The sequence below is a fragment of the Schistocerca piceifrons genome, chromosome 2 (genome assembly GCF_021461385.2).
Source record: "Schistocerca piceifrons isolate TAMUIC-IGC-003096 chromosome 2, iqSchPice1.1, whole genome shotgun sequence".
Classification (NCBI taxonomy): domain Eukaryota; kingdom Metazoa; phylum Arthropoda; class Insecta; order Orthoptera; family Acrididae; genus Schistocerca; species Schistocerca piceifrons.
The window spans coordinates 298968243-298988030 of NC_060139.1; the positions used below are offsets into that span (position 1 = coordinate 298968243).

Here is a 19788-nt window from a genome sequence, read left to right on the forward strand (position 1 = left end):
AACTAACAGCAGCTTATAAAGTTGTCAGGTATTATGAATCCTTCAGTTCCCTTGACTGCATCATAAAACTGAATGCCACAATGTCCCGTGACTCCAAATTCGCCGCAGAGCAATCTGCAACTAGGGCCAAAGCTACAGCGATTGTTAAAAATATTCTCGCACCACATTCCGTGTCAAAATGCATAAAACGACTGCAACAAGTTTCGTTTTACGGTATAGGCACTGACGCATCGAACCATAAGGGTGAAAAGATGTTTCCGTTAGTTGTTCAGTACTTTACTGAAACTGACGGAAACTAACAGAAGCTGTTGAAGCTTGATTCCCTGAATAGCGAAACATCTGAGACAATTGCAAAGTTCTGTCTAAGCTCTTTAAGATAACTGCAGATTACATTAGATAAATTAATCGCCTTTTTTTGGAGACAGTACCAATATCAACTTCAGAGGACTTAATCGACGCGGCCAGTGGAATGTGTTTCACTGAATTAAAGTAGAACCAGGAATAAATGTGGAGGTAATTGGATGCCCTGCCCATATTCTACACAATATTACATGAAGCACTGCTGGAGTCTTAAATGTTGAAATTGAAACAATCGTCACGAAAATATTTGATTATCTTTCAGTATACATGATTAGCACAGAGAAGCTAAAAGAATCCTGCTTATACGTTGATTTCGATCATTAGACTCTTCTGTCTCTCTCAAAAACAAGATGGCTGTCGTTAATGCCCGTAGTTGAGGGAATTCTTAAGCTTTGGATTCCATTAAAACAATTTTTTGTCGCCGAAGACAGGCCACATACAATAATTCCAGATTTTTTTTCAGTAGTCTGATCAGTGATATGTACTTCATGTTTTTACAGTGAACTTGGCTCTATTTGAAAAAAAATATGAAAGTCACGGAGAAGAATAAAGTGTCGATAATTGAAATAAGAAATATGTTAACTGACACTCAGAGATAGCTGAATGAAAGGAAGTCTGCCAATTTTATTGACATAAAAACCAAGATGAATTTGATTAAGTTAAGAAATGAGAACCCTAACCACGAAATAATTAATTACATTTCGAAATTTGAGGAATAGACAATGGCTATCTATTCCACAGCATTTGATTACTTAGAGAAATGGGTTATTTCTTTAATAAAAGTCAAGTACTTGATTGAATGACACTATCTAAAACCCAATATTGGGTGATATTGAAAACACTATTATATACCCGACTAAAAATGGTGTGAAGATTTTATGTGACAATTGTTCTCAGGAATGTTAGGATCTGAAGAGTTTTTTTTAAAAACTAAGCCTGACTTGGAAGAGTGGGAGTCCAAACACTCTGTGAAAGGAAGATGAATCTACTTTCTTAAGGAAATCGAAAATCCTAAACTACTACTATTCCGTCGGAACAGACCTTGGAAGGCCCAATGGCACCCACCGGTCGCAGTGTCATCCTCAGGCCAAAGGCGTCACTGGATGTGGATATGGAGGAGCATGTGGTCAGCACACCGCTCTCCCGGCCGTATGTCAGTTTACGAGACCGGAGCCGCTACTTCTCAATCAAGTAGCTCCTCAGTTTGCCTCACAAGGTCTGAGTGCACCCCGCTTGCCAACAGCGCTCGGCAGACCGAACGGTCACCCATCCAAGTGCTAGCCAAGTCCGACAGCGCTTAACTTCGGTGATCTGACGAGAACTGGTGTTACCACTGCGGCAAGGCCGTTGGCCAAAAATCCTGAAGACAAATGCCAAATGCTAAAATAATGTGAATATCTCTTTCCTATTCCCGCACACAACGCCACTGTGGATAGAGTATTTTCGTTGATGTCGACCAAGTGGACTTATGAAAGATATAGACTGCTGCAGGGACTGTGGAATCAGTCTTACAGTGCTAGTTTAACTACAAGCTGACTTGCAAAGAGTTTTAGAAATACATAAGAGGGAAAAAAGACGTGCTGGGAATGGTGAAATTTCCGAAAACTATGGTGTACTAAGTACTTCTGCCGCAACAAGTTTCATGTAATTGTGTTCTGAATAAAAAGTTAATATACTAAATAATTTGTTACTTCATTTCTGCAACCCCATCTCAGAGTGTTAGATACGGCAACCCAATTCACACGCCATCTTGATGTGTAAAATTTGGAATGGGAAAAACGGACTGGTTAAAATCGATACGCGTATTTTAGTTTCAAATAAACGGTATTTTCGGTATTTGTTTGGTCTCAGTTAGAACAAGTGTTTTTTTATTTTTACCAACAACCGAGTAAAAAATTGAAGTATCAATTAGCCATAGCAGCAGCGCTAAACTTGCTCTTAATTTCACAAATCGTTTTTTAAAAAACGAGTAATTTTTATTCGTAAAATTTGCGTTGTAATGTTACTTATAATCCGTCTTGATTGCAAGAATGTTTATTCACATGACCGGTTTTGGTTCCTCTAGAACCACCTTCAGATCTGCAATTTCGGTTACAGGAGTAGCCCATCCAACCACAGCAAACTTCACATGCTGTTTTTTCTGTGGTTGGACAGGTTACTCCTGTAACCGAAATTGCAGATCTGAAGATGGTTCTAGAGGAACCGAAACCGGTCATGTGAATAAAAATTTTTTGCAATCAAGACAGATTATAAGTAACATTATAAAACCAGCAATTGCATTTATGCCATCAGACATTACTACAGAAAATAGGTAAAGTTATCAGTGCTTGAAAGTCTCTTCGGGTTTGTTGCTGGATCCTAAAATCAACTGCATTCAATATTTCGGCGATCCAACTTTCGCCATCTTCGGGAGAATGCTGCTTCTGCTGCTGAGTCCAGCTGAGAACTGATGCCATGTTTTTTTTTTTTTTTCTTTATTGTAATCCGCTCTTCAGTCAAGTGGCATACAAATAATCAAAGAGTAAATTGATACATAAAAAAGGAGGAAAAAGGGGGATATAAATACATAGTAAGTGGAGACAATGGAAGTTAAAATATACATTAACACGTGGAAGTTTATTGGGAGACAGATAAAAAGGTTACATACAGATAAAATAACACAGTCGGCGATTTGTGAAGCACTTAAAATACACTGAAGTCGCACACACAAGTTAGAAGTAGGCCACAGTATAAAAACACACAGAGCGAGAGACACTTAAAAAACCACTACAAGCAATGGAACACACACGAAGAATAAAATCCTCTAGTAGGGACCTGCCGAGGGATGGTAGGCCTGTAGGCCTGAGAGGAGGGAAAAGGAGGGGAGAGGAAGGTGCAGTGGGGGGGGGGGGGGGTGCTGGAGGTGGGGAGGGGTGGCAGGGGGCACACCAGGAGGCAAGCAGGGTGGAATATGAAGAGGGTAGCCAAGGCAGTAGGGAGTAGAGACACAGAAACAGGCCATGGCAAAGGGGAGGGCGTAGGAGGGAGGAAAACTGCTCAGGGAAAGGGAAGGGGACGGGAGAGAGAGCCCTGCGGAAGAAGAGGAGGAGGAAGGTGGGGTTAGAGTTGGTAGCTTATCATTCAGGAGAGGTAGGTGCTGAAAGTTGCATTGGGAAAGGAGGTGGAGGGTGTGAAGATGAAGAGAGGGCAGAACACAATGGTACAGGCGTGACAATGGGCTAGGATTGGCGAGGAAGGGGGATCGAGTCAGTTGGATATGTATAGGGTGCAGATTTGTTCGAGGAAAAGAAGGAGGTGAGGGAAAGGGATGAGGTCGTAGAGGATGTGCATGGGGGACAGAAGGTGACACGGAAGGCAAGGCAGAGTGCATAGCACTCTAGGATTTGAAGGGCTTTATCGAATCTAGGAGGGGTGTAAATCCAAGTGATGCTGACATAAAAAAGGATGGGGCAGATCAAGCATTTGTAGGTGTGAAGGATGGTGGAAGGATGCAGTCCCCATGTCTGGCTGGACAGGAGTTTCAGGAGATGGAGTCTATTGTGGGCTTTGTTTTGGATCATAAAGAGATGGGGAGCCAAGGTGAGGTGACAGTCAAGAGTGAGGCAAAGGTTTTTCAGGGTAGGAGTGAGGTGGATAGGATGACCATAAATGGTGATGTAAAAATCTTGAAGCCAGAAGAAGTGGGTGGTACAACCTATGATTATTGCCTGGATCTTGGAAGGATTGATGCAAAGAAGCCATTGCTTGCACCAGGCAGAGAACTGGTCAAGGTGGCTCTGAAGGGTACGTTGGGATTGTCGGAGTGTAGAATAAAGGGCCAGGAAGGCGGTGTCATCAGCAAATTGGAGGAGATGAAGATGTGGGGGAGGTTTGGGCATATCGGCAGTATACACACGAGATAGAGGAGAGGGAAAGGTTGGAGCCTTGGGCATGCTGGCAGTGGGATAGAAAGTATGGGAGTTGGTATTGTGGATAGTGACATACAAGGGACGATGGGAGAGGAAGGAAGCAACAAGATGGACGAAATTCATGGGGTAAGCATTGGTCTGGAGTTTGAAGAGGAGCATGGGATGCCAGAAACAGTCATAGGCGTTCTGGAGGTCGAGGTACACAAAGATAGCAGAGCAATGGGAGTTAAGTTGGAGGGACAGGAGATTGGTCGCTGGCTGAGAAGGAGGGCAAGAAGCCACACTGGGTAAGAGGAAGAAAGTGGTGCTGGTTAAAGTGGTGTTGATTTGGTGGGAGAGAATGGACTCCAAGACCTTATTGAACATGGAGGAGAGGAAGATGGGACGATAATAAGAGGTGTCAGAGGGGGGGTTTGTTGGGTTTAGGGAACAGCAGGACACGGGAAGTCTTCCACAGGTCAGGGTAAAAGCCCATGGAGAGGGGGATGTTGTACAGGGTAGCAAGGGCAGCCAGGAAGAACAGAGAGGATTCCTTGCGGTGGCAGTAGGTGATTCCATCATGACCAGGCACGGTGTTGCATTTGGAACAGAGGACATGTTTGATGTCATGTGCGGTAATGTGAATGTTTATGTTAAAAGAAGGTGACTGATCCAAGTACAGAAAACTGGGGGAAAGTGGCAGGAGAGATATATCAGTGCATTCAAGAATGGTGGGGAAGAGGGAGTAATCAAAATGGGTATTGTCAGGAATGGTGGAGACCTTTGAGAGGTAGGGAGCAAAATAGTTAGCCTCACTGAGGTTGTCAGGGAAGGAGCAGCTGTCATGGAGAAGCGGGTAATGTGGGGCGGGATGGCTACCAGTAAAGTGGTGGAAAGCAGACCAGTGCTTGGAGGAGTTGACAGGGAAGGTTGAGTTGAGGCATGTATATGTCTGGCGCCAGTCCCAGCATTTCTTTGATGTGAGGAGGTTGTGGATGTGTTGTTGTAATTGCTGGTGGTGGAGGAGTGTATCCCAGTAATGGGTGTGGAGGAAGGAGCAGTAGAGCCTAAGGGATTCATGGATAAGAAGGACAGCCTGAGGAGACAGCATAGGGCAGTGAGGGCGGATGAGTTTGGTATTAACATGGGCCACCACATCGTCAGTGATGGTCATCTGGAGGAAGGAAGTGGGATGGGTGATGTCAGTGGGATGGTGAAAGGTAAGGGGGCATCTTTCGACCTGTGAGGCAATGGATTCCTGGTAGGCATCCCAGTCAGCACGGCGGTAATTGTGGACGGACTTCAGAAGGGCAGCAGGACAGGGGCAGGAGGGGGGCCATGGGCAGAGGAGATGGTGAGAAGGGTGGGGAGGTGGTCACTACCAATGGGACAAGGATGTCTGTGGCGATGTGACCAAAGAGGGTGGGGGAAATTAAAGTGACATCTGGGGTGGAGTTACTTTCAAGACAGGTGCGCTGTGCGAGAGGAACAAGGTCACCATGGAGGGTGGAAAGGAACTGATGCCACTGCCAGAGGGTGGCACGGTCATAGCTGTGGATGGTGAGGTCAGTAGCAATCACATAGGTGGGGAAGGTACAGTCAACATGGGAAATGAAGTCATAGGGGGGAAGAGCTGCAGGATGGATATAGATAGTGGCACAGGTGATGGTGAGGGAGGGAGAAAAGGTGCTGAGGACAAGGTGTTCAGTCAGATAGTTGAGCAGGGGCTGTGGCTGACTGCTTCAGGTGGCTAATAACGACCCCGTCTTGTGCAAGAGGAAGGGGGTTGTCAGTGCAGTGAAGGAGATAGGGAGAGGTGTGGACAACATGATGATGTTGGAGGAAAGTTTCATTAAGGATAAAGGGGTGGACTTGGTGCTGGGACAGGATATGCATGAAGAAGTATTTTGTGACACGGAGTGAGTGAATGTTTAGGTTGAGAAGATGATACTGTCGATGCACCAAGAGGTGGGAGGGGGGAAGGAAGTGGTGGGAGGAGAGAGTGGGCCAGCAGGGTGGCCGTGCTGTTCTAGGCGCTACAGCCTGGAACCGCGTCACCGCTACGTTCGCAGGTTCGAATCCTGCCTCGGGCATGAATGTGTGTGATGTCTTTAGGTTGGTTAGGTTTAAGTAGTTCTAAGTTCTAGGGGACTGATGACCTTAGAAGTTAAGTCCCATAGTGCTCAGAGCCATTTGTACCATTTTTTTGAGGAGAGTGGCTTATACGAGGGTGTGTAGGTGGGTGAAGGGAAAGGGTGGCCTGGTTGCAGTCGTAGGTGTCATAGGTATTCAAACGGAAGATCAAGCAGGCAGCAAGGGAGATATGCTGGAGGGTGTGGGGGTGTGGGGGTGTGAGAAGGGGCAGATACGCTGCAGACTGATGGTTAGGAACCAGTTGATGTCTTCAGCTGTAGGGGGAGGGCAAAGGGAATTGTTGAGGTGGATAGGCTGGTCGATGGGGCGAATGGGGATAGTGAGCTAAGGGTTGGTTGGAGGGGCCTTGCCTTCGCATTTGGAGGAGTGGGTGCGATGGGGTTCAGCGCAGGTCTTGCAGGAAAGAGAAGAGGTGAGGTTAGGACACTGTTTAAGGGAATTGGGAGGATTTATAATTGGGCAGGTGGGGGGGGGGGGTTCTTGCATTTTTGGGTGAGGTGGTCACTGTACAGGAGACAGCACTGGCAGCAGTAGGGTTGAGGAGGGTAACAGGACAGGTGGCAGTGGTTGAAAATCGGGGCTCCCTGAATGTGGAGGTGATCTATGGAGGAGGTGGACTCGCTAAAGGCATGCATGAGATGGTAGGGCCAGAGGAGTTGAAAATATAGCGGACTGAGCTGATTTCAACGGCGGGGTGGGTGGTGAGTTCCACCAACACCTCTGCCTCCGTGATCACAGGGCTGAGTTTTGTGGCAGTGAGGGTTGGCGGATGCCGAGGGGTTTGGGTCGACGAGGAGAGGGGGATGTAAGGAAAGGGGTGAGGGATGCATTGCAGCCAAAGGTGATGTGGTGAAGGTGCCGGAGGATATCAGTGTGGAAAGAAGGAGAGGGGTGGAGGTGAGGTCACTGCTTGGGGGCTTGGGAGGGTGTTTTGCGGATGAGGCCTGGGAGGAGGGGTGAGGGATTCGATGGATTGGTAGGTGGTGGGAGACAGGCCCCTCTTGTGAGGCAGCAGCACTGTGAACGGAGGTGGGGCACTGTATGGTGCAGTGGGTGGTTACTCTGGTGGGGGAAGCAGGAACAGCTGTAGCAGGGTAAGTGGAGAGGAGGGGAGAGTCTTCCTGGCAGGTGACAGTTGGGGGGGGAGGGGGCAGGAGCAGGAGCAGGAGCAAAGGCAGTGGCAGGAGCAGGTGCAGGGGCAGGAGCAGGTGGGGATACAGGAATCAGGCAGAGATAGAAGTGGATGGGACCGTGAGGAGGGGAGGTGGAGTAGACGGGTTTAGCCCAGAGGAGGCATTGCATGAGGTAACAGTGGGTGCAGGCGAAGGGGAGGTGTAAATGATGGTGGTAGTGGGAGGGGTGTCCAAGATGGAATGCATTGTTCACTGGTGAGAGGAGTCGCCGAAGTGGGAAAATAACTAAAATGTGGGGCAGCAGTGACGATTACTGGGTGGCGGCTGCTGCGAGCACCAGGCGACGGAGAGCAGCGGACGGCGACGGCGGCGAACACCGGGCAGCGGCGGCTGGTGGGGTGGCGGCGGCTGGTGGACGGGTGGACGGATGGTGGCGGCAGCAACAAGAACCGGGCGGTGGAGGACGGGGGCGGTGTCAAGCACTGAGCGGCGGCCGGTGGATGGACGGACGGACAGATGGCAGTGGCTGATGGTGGGGAGGGGCTTTTCCAAAAACGTTGATTGCACCCTGAGAGTAGCCCAGGCTGAGGAATCTTACTACACTACTGGCCATTAAAATTGCTACACCAACAAGAAATGCAGATGATAAACGGGTATTCACTGGACAAATATATTATACCAGAACTGACATGTGATTGCATTTTCACGCAATTTGGGTGTATAGATCCTGAGAAATCAGTACCTAAAACAACTACCTCTGGCCGTAAAAAAGGCCTTGATACGCCTGGGCATTGAGTCGAACGGAGTTGGATGACGTGTAGAGGTACAGCTGCCCATGAAGCTGCAACACGATACCACAGTTCATCAAGAGTAGTGACCGGCATATTGTGACGAGCCAGTTGCTCGGCCACCATTGACCAGACGTTTTCAACTGGTGAGAGATGTGGAGAATGTGCTGGTCAGGGCAGCAGTCGAACATTTTCTGTATCCAGAAAGGCCCATACAGGACTTGCAACATGCAGTCGTGCATTATCCTACTGAAATGTAGGGTTTCGCAGAGATCGAATGAAGGGTAGAGCCACGGGTCGCAACACATCTGAAATGTAATGTCCACTGTTCAAAGTGCCGTCAATGCGAACAAGAAGTGACCGAGACGTGCAACCAATTGCACCCCATACCACCACGCCGGCTGATACGCCAGTATGGCGATGACGAATACACGCTTCCAATGTGCGTTCACCGCGATGTCGCCAAACACGGATGCGACCATCATGATGCTGTAAACAGAACCTGGATTCATCTGAAAAAAAAGACGTTTTGCCATTCGTGAAACCAGGTTCGTCGTTGTACACCATTTCAGGCACTCCTGTCCGTGATGCAGCGTCAAGGGTAACTGCAACCATGGTCTCCGAACTGATAGTCCATGCTGTTGCAAACGTCGTCGAACTGTTCGTGCAGATGGTTGTTGTCTTGCAAACGTCCTCATCTGTTGATTCAGGGATCGAGACGTGGCTGCACGATCCGTTACAGCCTGGCGGATAAGATGCCTGTCATCTCGACTGCTAGTGATACGAGGCCGTTGAGATCCAGCACGGCGTTCCGTATTACCCTCCTGAACACACTGATACCATTTTCTGCTAACAGTCATTGGATCTCGACCAACTCGAGCAGCAATGTCGCGATACGATAAACCGCAGTCACGATAGGCTACAATCCGACCTTTCAACGGCGGAAACGTGATGGTACGCATTTCTCCTCCTTACACGAGGCATCACAACAACGTTTCACCAGGCAACACCGGTCAACTGCTGTTTGTATATGAGAAATCGGTGGGAAACTTTCCTCATGTCAGCACGTTGTAGGTGTCGCCACCGGCGGCAATCTTGTGTGAATGCTCTGAAAAGCTAGTCATTTGCGTATCACAGCATCTTCTTCATGTCGGTTAAATTTCGCGTCTGTAGCACGTCATCTTCGTGGTGTAGCAGTTTTATTGCCCAGTAGTGTATTTGGAAGTAAGGGTATCCCACCCTCGAGATGTGATGCCAAGGCTGCAAATCGACGTCTTATATAGGCCTCCGTACCCTACACGGCGCATGCGCCGCCCACAATAGTTGCTTCCCTCCAAGGCAGGGCATGTGGCGCTGCCCCTAGTAGAATACCGGCGGCTACAGCACTAAAAAACTATTTTCGAACTCTTGGACTAGCGGCACCGACGAAAGTTCTAGTCTGATGCGTGACAGTATAGGTTTTCACTTCCTGTCAAGAGCCAACCCATTGTCTTTATTAATCAAATTATTCGCCAACCTAATTTCAAGTGCCTCTTTATAAATAATGTTCTAAAATCAGGAAGTGTGGAAAACTATCACAGTTTCGTCAAATTTCATCCCATGTTCCGCAATGTTATGCTGCCGCCGATTTTCCCGGGTGTTGTAGCCTCGTACGACGACAATGTTCCACGCACCTGTCCTGAACTGTATGAATCGAACATTCGATGTAAGCCTTCCCACATAGACACGGAATTTTGTGTATGCCAGTCTTATTGAGCCCCAAATCATCTTTCACGGAGCCGAGTAGTGGCCTAATCTTGGAAGGTGGATGGAACACACTCTTAATGTTAAAACTCCTTAAACTTCTTCCAGTCTTAAACGAAATGCCCCCAGAAAAAGGAATAAAGGCCACCAATCTATGCTCCTCTTCATGCAACTCGGGGTATGATCCAAACTGCATGGCCCGACGAATCTGCTTCTCAGTGTATCCATTTTCCTTAAAAACAGCCATCAAATGAGCAAGTTCTTGTACTAAACTGTCTGCGTCGGAAGTGGCATATTCTCTGTGTACCAGGGTCCTAAGGGCGCCCCACTGCGTTGATATAGTGGATGACAACTCTTAGCATGCAGATACCGATCAGTGCTCGGCTTTTGGTGAACACCATGTCCCACAGAACGGTCTGTTTTTTTGTAAACCATCACTTCCAAGAATGGAAGCATCCAATCACTTTCAATCTTTATGGCAAATCTAATGTCAGAATGAAAAAGTTGAAATGGTCCAAAAATGAGAGCATCATATCCATGTGGCCAGGCGAAAACATATCATCTACATACCTTCAGAAGCACGTTGGTTGCAAAGCTGAAGTCCTCCGTGCCATTTCCTCGAAGTCTTCCTTAAATAAATCGGCGACTGTGAGTGATAAAAGACTATCCACAACCACTCCGTCACTCTGCTCAAAAATGCTGGCGTTAAATGAAAACTACGTGGACGTCAGCACATGACGACAAAGCTTCACCAACTCTTCATCCAGTTTTTCACTAATCAAACTCAGGGACTCTTCCAGAGGGACTCGTGTAAACAGATATACTTCATCAAAACTCAGGAATAAATCTGAAGAACTCAGCCTCAAAGATTTCAATCGTCGAATAGAATCCACCAAATTAGAGACATGATGTTCACACTTGCCAACATGTGGACTGAGAACAGAGGTTAAATACTTCACCAGGTTACAAGTGGGTGCACCAAAAAAATGGAGCAATTTTTATTCGTAAAATCTGCATTGGTTTGCAGTTTTGGATTACCACAGAGACTGGGAAAAGGTATCAGCAGTATTTTAATAACAATACCGACAGAAACGAGCAACAAACACGTGGCATAAGAATTGGTACAGCATTACTGAAACAATAGTGTCCCTGTTGCCGTGTGTCATGATTCAAACTTTGTCAGATATTTCTATGAAATAATAAAAGGAGAAGGAAATTATGGTAACTAATAAATTAAAAATTAACGCCTCGTTGAATCGGGGTCACAGGAAGCACCTGATGAAGACGCTGAGGTACGACGTCGAAATATTGTGTTAGAAAAACGCAGAACACCGCAGTACACCCGATTCAACGAGATGTCACAAAATCACCGTGAAAGTCTAAGAAATTAAAAATTAACAGTTCATTCATAGCTTGCAACAAAAATAGAAAGTAACTAATCTGCTGTCTGAGTCTACATAATACGCCTTTATCTGCTTGTAGCCCTTGAAAACGCACAAATTAACACAAAAAACGGAATTCTTCAACCCCAGTTTTAGCCTCTAGCATTAACTATTCGTAATACCTAAATAGTGCCAGTCGTATGATACCCGATTTTTGAGCAGAGATTCAAAAAATTGGAAAGGATTTGGAGAACAATGGCGATTCAATTATTAGTTTTCCAGAAGAGAAGGAATGGTGGACGACCAAAGTTTCGGTTTATTTGACTATTAATTTGATATTTTTATGCTTTGTATCTTGAAACTTGGAGAGCCTATTTTTTTCAATCTTTTTTGGAGTTCTCCGTTTTTTTAAGAAACAATAGAAAAAAAAGAACAGAAAATTGTTTATTTCAGAAATAGGTTATTTTGAGCAGTTTTAAGAGTCGGTTTAAACTGGCGTGGAAGAAAACACGATTCAACCGAAAACAGGTTGTTTCAGCGATATCCAACATCCTTAGTGTGAAGTAGTCGTCGTAGTTGAGTTCCCACATTGAGCGGCGTCACGCAGCCACTTAGGGGATAAACAGCGAGAAGGACTCGGCCAGAGTACCTGTTGGCTCAACACAAAAGTTTTGTCTCAAGTACAGATAGTGTTGAGGATCAGTGGCCAAAGTTCAAAACCGTCGTACATAATGCGTTAGATGAGTATGTGCCAAGCAAGATCGTAAGAGATGAAAAAGAGCCACCGTGGTACAACAACCGAGTTAGAAAACTGCTGCGGAAGCAAAGGGAACTTCACAGCAAACATAAACATAGCCAAAGCTATGCAGACAAACAAAAATTACGCGAAGCGAAATGTAGTGTGAGGAGGGCTATGCGAGAGGCGTTCAATGAATTCGAAAGTAAAGTTCTATGTACTGACTTGGCAGAAAATCCTAAGAAATTTTGGTCTTATGTCAAAGCGGTAGGTGGATCAAAACAAAATGTCCAGACACTCTGCGACCAAAATGGTACTGAAACAGAGGATGACAGACTAAAGGCCGAAATACTAAATGTCTTTTTCCAAAGTTGTTTCACAGAGGAAGATTTCACTGTAGTTCCTTCTCTAGATTGTCGCACAGATGACAAAATGGTAGATATCGAAATAGACGACAGAGCGATAGAGAAACAATTAAAATCGCTCAAAAGAGGAAAGGCCTCTGGACCTGATGGAATACCAGTTCAATTTTACACAGAGTACGCGAAGGAACTTGCCCCTCTTCTTGCACCGGTGTACCGTAGGTCTCTAGAAGAGCGTAGCGTTCCAAAGGATTGGAAAAGGGCACAGGTCATCCCCGTTTTCAAGAAGGGACGTCGAGCAGATGTGCAGAACTATAGACCTATATCTCTAACGTCGATCAGTTGTAGAATTTTGGAACACGTATTGTGTTCGAGGATAATGACTTTTCTGGAGACTAGAAATCTACTCTGTAGGAATCAGCATGGGTTTCGAAAAAGACTGTCATGTGAAACCCAGCTCGCGCTATTCGTCCACGAGACTCAGAGGGCCATAGACACGGGTTCACAGGTAGATGCCGTGTTTCTTGACTTCCGCAAGGCGTTCGATACAGTTCCCCACAGTCGTTTAATGAACAAAGTAAGAGCATATGGACTATCAGACCAATTGTGTGATTAGAATGAGGAGTTCCTAGATAACAGGACGCAGCATGTCATTCTCAATGGAGAGAAGTCTTCCGAAGTAAGAGTGATTTCAGGTGTGCCGCAGGGGAGTGTCATAGGACCGTTGCTATTCACAATATACATAAATGACCTTGTGGATGACATCGGAAGCTCATTGAGGCTTTTTGCGGATGATGCTGTGGTGTATCGACAGGTTGTAACAACGGAAAATTGTACTGAAATGCAGGAGGATCTGCAGCGAATTGACGCATGGTGCAGGGAATGGCAATTGAATCTCAATGTAGACAAGTGTAATGTGCTGCGAATACACAGAAAGATGGATCCTTTATCATTTAGCTACAAAATAGCAGGTCAGCAACTGGAAGCAGTTAATACCATAAATTATCTGGGAGTACGCATTCGGGGTGATTTAAAATGGAATGATCATACACTCCTGGAAATGGAAAAAAGAACACATTGACACCGGTGTGTCAGACCCACCATACTTGCTCCGGACACTGCGAGAGGGCTGTACAAGCAATGATCACACGCACGGCACAGCGGACATACCAGGAACCGCGGTGTTGGCCGTCGAATGGCGCTAGCTGCGCAGCATTTGTGCACCGCCGCCGTCAGTGTCAGCCAGTTTGCCGTGGCATACGGAGCTCCATCGCAGTCTTTAACACTGGTAGCATGCCGCGACAGCGTGGACGTGAACCGTATGTGCAGTTGACGGACTTTGAGCGAGGGCGTATAGTGGGCATGCGGGAGGTCGGGTGGACGTACCGCCGAATTGCTCAACACGTGGGGCGTGAGGTCTCCACAGTACATCGATGTTGTCGCGAGTGGTCGGCGGAAGGTGCACGTGTCCGTCGACCTGGGACCGGACCGCAGCGACGCACGGATGCACGCCAAGACCGTAGGATCCTACGCAGTGCCGTAGGGGACCGCACCGCCACTTCCCATCAAATTAGGGACACTGTTGCTCCTGGGGTATCGGCGAGGACCATTCGCAACCGTCTCCATGAAGCTGGGCTACGGTCCCGCACACCGTTAGGCCGTCTTCCGCTCACGCCCCAACATCGTGCAGCCCGCCTCCAGTGGTGTCGCGACAGGCGTGAATGGAGGGACGAATGGAGACGTGTCGTCTTCAGCGATGAGAGTCGCTTCTGCTTTGGTGCCAATGATGGTCGTATGCGTGTTTGGCTCCGTGCAGGTGAGCGCCACAATCAGGACTGCATACGACCGAGGCACACAGGGCCAACACCCGGCATCATGGTGTGGGGAGCGATCTCCTACACTGGCCGTACACCACTGGTGATCGTCGAGGGGACACTGAATAGTGCACGGTACATCCAAACCGTCATCGAACCCATCGTTCTACCATTCCTAGACCGGCAAGGGAACTTGCTGCTCCAACAGGACAATGCACGTCCGCATGTATCCCGTGCCACCCAACGTGCTCTAGAAGGTGTAAGTCAACTACCCTGGCCAGCAAGATCTCCGGATCTGTCCCCCATTGAGCATGTTTGGGACTGGATGAAGCGTCGTCTCACGCGGTCTGCACGTCCAGCACGAACGCTGGTCCAACTGAGGCGCCAGGTGGAAATGGCATGGCAAGCCGTTCCACAGGACTACATCCAGCATCTCTACGATCGTCTCCATGGGAGAATAGCAGCCTGCATTGCTGCGAAAGGTGGATATACACTGTACTAGTGCCGACATTGTGCATGCTCTGTTGCCTGTGTCTATGTGCCTGTGGTTCTGTCAGTGTGATCATGTGATGTATCTGACCCCAGGAATGTGTCAATAAAGTTTCCCCTTCCTGGGACAATGAATTCACGGTGTTCTTATTTCAATTTCCAGGAGCGTATAATGTTGATCGTCGGTAAAGCAGACGCCAGACTGAGATTCATTGGAAGAATCCTAAGGAAATGCATCCGAAAACAAAGGAAGTAGGTTACAGCACTCTTGTTCGCCCACTGCTAGAATACTGCTCAGCAGTGTGGGATCCGTACCAGATAGGGTTGATAGAAGATACAGAGAAGATCCAACGGAGAGCAGCGCGCTTCGTTACAGGATCATTTAGTAATCGCGATGCGTTACGGAGATGATAGATAAACTCCAGTGGAAGACTCTGCAGGAGAGACGCTCAGTAGCTCGGTACGGGCTTTTGTCAAAGTTTTGAGAACATACCTTCACCGAAGAGTCAAGCGGTATATTGCTCCCTCCTACGTATATCTCGCGAAGAGACCATGAGGATAAAATCAGAGAGATTAGAGCCCACACAGAGGCATACCGACAATCCTTCTTTCCACGAACAGTACGAGACTGGAATAGAAGGGAGAACCGATAGAGGTACTCAAGGTACCCTCCGCCACACACCGTCAGGTGGCTTGCGGAGTATGGATGTAGATGTAGATGTAGAAAATAGCTAACAGACGAAAGTCGCATAGTAGAAGAAAAGGGTTCAGGAATTCAGTTAACTCGAGGAAAGAAGTGGGGGGTTGGTTATGAGATTTGTGCTTGAAACAGTGCTGTATTTGTGAATCAGTAACTGTCGTGGAGAAACATATTCGAGAAGTATAAGAGACATGTGTTCGTATAAGGCACATGGACAGGTTTAATTTGGTAACGATGCGCGTTCTCGATGCAAAGCTCTCATACGTGAGTACGACAATCCGACAGCAGCAAAACAAGCATTAAAAGACGTTTAACAGTGAGTAGAGATTTACACACTGTAGCTGCGTACAGCAAGGTTCCGCTGCCTGACCACTGGAACGAACGCCGGCCGATGTGGCCGTGCGGTTCTAGGCACTTCAGTCCGGAACCGCGCTGCTGCTACGGTCGCAGGCTCGAATCCTGCCTCGGGCATGGATGTGTGTGATGTCCTTAAGTTGGTTAAGTTTAAGTAGTTCTAAGCCTAGGGGACTGATGACCTCAGATGTTAAGTCCCATAGTGCTCAGAGCCATTTGAACCATTTGAACTGGAACGAACAGCGCACACTGTTAGCTGTCGATACACTTCCTCCACCTGCCTCATACCAGCAGTTTCCACCCACACAAAGTAGCATAATAATTGAAAGTCAATACGTCAAGCAACACACAAAAACACGACTCTTCAAGTTACCTTGGGAACAATCGTACTTTGTTGGCTACAATTTAATTTCGCGAAAGTCCGACTCTTTTTTCATCAACGCCACCTCCAGCTAGCTACAACGCCATTCGCTTCGTGCGAAATCTGTTCTGCCCAATCTCCTTCGCACGTAGTAAGACATTACTCTCCTATAACATCGGATTTGGCTAATCGACATTTCACGGCCACGGACGCTTGGGGGCACCAACAGAATAATTTTGTGGATCACTAAGGATCTTTCACTTCAACTTGATATTCTTAACACACTTAGAACACTGCTTTCGCCCACAGGACCTATGAAACTTCTGCTTCACGCAGATGAATCCTCCATTTTGCGAGCTCTAAACCATCCGACCAATTTTAACATTTAGATTTTTCTACTATGTCAACCTCATGAACAGAAATTTTGACCTTTCATTGGTGAATTCCCGCTCCCGGTATTAGAACTGCTCAGGAAACTACTGCTTGCCACCAGGTCTGTCCTAAAGCTTATTACCAAGAGGTCTTGTAAAACACCTGTATCACGGGAAAGTCACTAGCCAATGAAGGAAGCTCCCAACTCCAACACCTTTAGATGAATTAGGAAGACCGGCAGACATCTGCAGACAGGACACAGTCCACTGTCGTCCAGACAACAACAACTACCTCTGGTGTCTATTGCAGCCAAGAGGACGAACCCTCAGGCTCTGCCAGGCGTGATGATGTTGCAGGCTTTCAGGATGATGGAGAAGAGTAAATGTATCAATCTGAGGTAATAGACCCTGTTCCGGAAACAAGTGAGTCGAAAGTTATAAGCGAAAATTGTTCTGGCACCTCTGACAGTGGAACAGTATACACAGTCTTTATCGGAGATACTACAGAGGTTACTGAAACATATCCCTCTTTCTATTCGTCAGCCGATGTGGTTTCAACGTACGGAGCCCCACTTCCCTTCGGACTGAGGATTCGTGAACACATCGGTTAGACATTCCCTGAAAACTGGATAGGCAGAGGAGGAGGTTCTGTTTCAGGGCCAGCATATTCACATAATCTCATCCCACTTGATTTCTTCGTGTGAGGCCACGCAAAAAAATCGTGTGTACGAGACGCCTATCGAGACTGAAGATGATCTCCTGGCAAGTATTTTTGCTACCTGCTACACTACCCAGACAACACCCGAGTTATTAGAATGAGTACGACAGAACTTTGTGCGATCTACATCTACATCTACATCTACATCCATACTCCGCAAGCCACGTGACGGTGTGTGGCGGAGGGTACCTTGAGTACCTCTATCGGTTCTCCCTTCTCGTATTGTTCGTGGAAAGAACGATAGTCGGTATGCCTCTGTGTGGGCTCTAATCTCTCTGATTTTATCCTCTTTGCGAGATATACGTAGGAGGGAGCAATATACTGCTTGACTCCTCATTGAAGGTATGTTCTCGAAACCGACAATAGCCCGTACCGAGCTACTGAGCGTCTCTCTTGCAGAGTCTTCCACTGGAGTTTATCTGTCATCTCCGTAAAGCTTTCGCGATTACTAAATGATAGTGTAACGAAGCGCGCTGCTCTCCGTTGGATCTTCTCTATCTCTTCTATCAACCCTATCTGGTACGGATCTCACACCGGTGAGCAGTATTCAAGCAGTGGGCGAACAAGTGTACTGTAACCTCCTTCCTTAGTTTTTGAACTGCGTTTCCTTAGGATTCATCCAATGAATCTCAGTCTGGCATCTGCTTTATCGACGATTAATTTTATATGGTCATTCCATTTTAAATCACTCCTAATACCTACTCCCAGATAATTTATGGAATTAAATGCTTCCAGTTGTTGACCTGCTATATTGTAGCTAAATGATAAAGGATCTTTATTTCTACGTATTCGCAGAACATTACACTTGTCTACATTGAGATTCAATTGTCATTCCCTGCACCATGCGTCAATTCGTTGCAGATCCTCCTACATTTCAGTACAATTTTCCACTGTTACAACCTCTCGATATACTACAGCATCAACCGCAAAAAGCCTCAGTGAACTTCCGATGTTATGCACAAGGTCATTTATATATATTGTGAATAGCAACGGTCCTACAACACTCCCTTGCGGCACATCTGAAATCACTCTTACTTCGGAAGACTTCTCTCCATTGAGAATGAACTCTTCAATCCAATAACACAATTCGTCTAATAGTCCATACGCTCTTACTTTGTCCATTAAACGACTGTGTGGAACTGTATCAAACGCCTTGCGGAAGTCAAGATACATGGCATCTACCTGGGAACCCGTGTCTATGGTCACCTGAGTCTCGTGGACGAATAGCGCGAGCTGGGTTTCACACGACCGTCTTTTTCGAAACCCATGCTGATTCCTACAGAGTAGATTTCTATTCTCCAGAAGAGTCATTATACTCGATGATGCTATGCCTGCTTTGACGCTCGTGGGCGCACTTTTGAAGAACTTTTGTACATGTAGCAGTTTATGCAACCTGCCCAGGTAAACGGAATTCATTATTAGCGCACTGTAGACTTAGGTTTTTCTGTCTCTCTGACGTTAAGCTAGAGCGCCGTCGTCAATCTATCGACAGCGGAAATTATATGAGGGCATTGGGGAGTATCCAACGGGAAATCTGTACATCATTACGGTTCGAAAGATAGGGCCTTAGAGTGAATGTTGCAGGGAACTTAAATAGGATTTCGCTTATACCTTTCGAGTCGGTCGCTTCCGTGTAGGGTTCCTTACGTCAAACTGGTACGTTTACTCTTCTCCACCACTCTTGAAAGTTTGTAACATCATAACGGAGTCTCCCTGTATAACAAAGAGTCTGTCATTTGTGAAAAACATCATGATCACCCCTGAGCAGTGGTATTTCACTATGATGGACCAATATCCTCTAACTACAGTACCACCGTGGCAAACGTCGTTGTGGCATGGGCCATCGGATGGATCCGCACCTTCATCCCTCTGGTGCCGCTGCAGACAATTTCGTGCTTCAGTTGACCGCATTATTGTGGGGAAAGCCTGAATCTGTTATGTTTTCGTTGCAACTTTCTAAAATTGTCACTAAACCGTGATGGGTATCTTCGTCCTTTCATTATCTTCCTGGCACAACTTTATCAGCTTACGAATTATAATATACTACTATCGATTACCCACATTCTGCTTCCTGAGGTTGAGTACTTGGTATTTACTCTACAATAATTTGCACCTAATTTCTTTTTGCGCCTCTTAAGCAGAAATATTGCTGACTTTCTTAGATTTTCCTTCGAGCCAGTCATCAAAATGGTTTTGTGTCTACATAAACTACTGAATTGAATAATTTCGGCTTGTAGTTTGCCAGACTTGTCTACTTATTCTAGGCAATAAATAGAATGCGCATCATGTACTCCCGCATTTACTACATTAAATTAGCCATCACGAATTATCTTCTGTTTCCACTCATTTTACTACAGATGTTGTCTTTGTGTGGCCAAGCGCAATTCGCAAATAGAAAGCTAATAACTAATGGAAGTGTTTCCGTCGTCCGTAGTT

General features: G+C 46.6%; 1 pseudogene; it reads right to left on the reverse strand.

Moving 5' to 3' along the window:
- Positions 1–1594: 1594 nt before the first annotated feature.
- Positions 1595–1712, reverse strand: LOC124778640 (annotated as a pseudogene).
- Between the last annotated feature and the right edge of the window lie 18076 nt (positions 1713–19788).